The following is a 1,983-nucleotide window of genomic DNA, read 5'->3' on the forward strand; positions in this document are numbered from 1 at the left end:
GAATCTTGGCGACACGCGACCGTCCCCTTGCCAATTCTCCGTTCTGTTTTTATTTTTACATTTTCTATCTTTCCTTGTTTTCTCTCTTAGCTCGATCCATTCTGTGGCGCGACCCAAATGTATATATATATATACGTATTATGTGCATGCTGATGCGTATACACATGTGTGTATACGCATATATGTATATACACCCGATGAACATGTGTATCACATGCATACGTAATCCAATAATTCACCGGCTCAACTGATTTCGTTGGCCTACACGTGAAACACGAAGATTGCAGGCTACTCGCATGCTATTTCCGTTGCAGCAATCTTTTATCGGAGTTGAAAAATATGTCGGGAGAAAAGAATATCGCACTTCGCTCGGTGTATTGTTCGAAATTTGAAAGAAAAAAAAAACCACCGAAACCGACGCACGTCCCACGCTCCGATTGATACGCGTGGGATAAGATTATCAATTTCACGTATTCCTACGATTCGGATACAAGCGAAAGATTTTTAGTCCGGATCGCCCTCGTGAGGTCACCGAGGTATATTTATCTATTAAGAATCTCGGAGGCCTACCCCACCGCTCGTCTCGAAGATTACAAACGAGGGGGAAGGGGATCTAGGTTAAGGCAAAATCATATTATTGTCGGAAGACAGTAGAGCTCCGGAAATGACCCCATCGTGGAACCCCAACGCGGCGTGAAACCGACTAGCGTGAACCCGCGAGCGTCTCGAACATTTAATCCTTTCATTAATTGTTCGCTTCGTAAGATATCATACCCACTTCATATCCTATCCATTCAATGTGTATACCGCCTACCGACAATGAGAACGGCACCACCTCGCAGCCAACGAATCGACTGACCTATTTTCATTGCTTAACAACAATCTCGAGTGAATTCCTCGTGAAGAACAGAGGACTCCTTTCAGTTTTCTCAACTGAAATCGGGCTGATCTACGGGCTCAATGAAGAATCGAGATAGTTCCGCGGGATTCGAATCCCACAACATCCTTCGCGTTTTTCTTTTTCCTTTCCTTTTTTTTCAGAGGAACGTCGACGACTCTTTAATTTCCTCCAGGGTGTTGCGTAAGGTGAAAATTTGACGTCATTGCAGGCGAAATATACAAACGCGCTGCCCTCGGCGTCAGATCGTATCGATTTCAAAACCGCTACTCTCGTGCTTATCAGAAACTCGCGATACATCCCCAGTCACTGTGTAACGTTCGCCTCGGGTATGCGGAAATATGAAATTTTGCAAAATTTTCATCATGAAATATTTCTCTATATATCCTTGTCTTTTTCTCACCACCTTACAAATCGTTAAGTTGCTTACGATTCGAGAAATGAGAAAAAGAGTGGTCTTGAACTGGCGATAGCTTTGGGGTGTTACGTTGTAAGTCGGGATTATTCATCGCAGACGAGACAGGTTGAAGTTCCCGAATATCCTCGACTGGGCCTAATCCTGGGATTGAATTCTGAATGACAAATAATAGAGGCGTGAGCGTTTCGGGATTAAATTTCACGTGAATTCCGGGCGCTAGCTTGGAGGTCTGCCAAGTCGATAAAGACTTTTTTCTACCTCTAACGAAGGTAAAAGTGAGCGTCTACGTATCCGCTGTAATTAAAATGAACGCTGCTGAGGCTAAAACAGTTTTCTACCTCGACTTCGATTGCGTAATTAGAACATAAACTACCGACCCTGGGGCTCGGTTGCGACACAAGAGATGTCTTTGTACACGGTTTTATTTCAATTTCCGTCAACCACCATCAACCCGGTTCACAATAACTGGCCAATGACATCATATCCCGCTATTGTGTAGTAGTGGTACGCGGTCTTCAAAACTAAAACTATACATATGTATACCTTCTTGGCACGTGTGCATGGAATCAACTTGTTGCTACTAGACTGGGAGGGATAGGAAACTCTACACGAAAACTCCACGAGGTAACAGATATAATATTATACCGCAGTCAGCGTATTATCGTTC

The sequence above is a fragment of the Athalia rosae genome, chromosome 2 (assembly GCF_917208135.1).
Source record: "Athalia rosae chromosome 2, iyAthRosa1.1, whole genome shotgun sequence".
In the NCBI taxonomy this organism is placed as follows: domain Eukaryota; kingdom Metazoa; phylum Arthropoda; class Insecta; order Hymenoptera; family Athaliidae; genus Athalia; species Athalia rosae.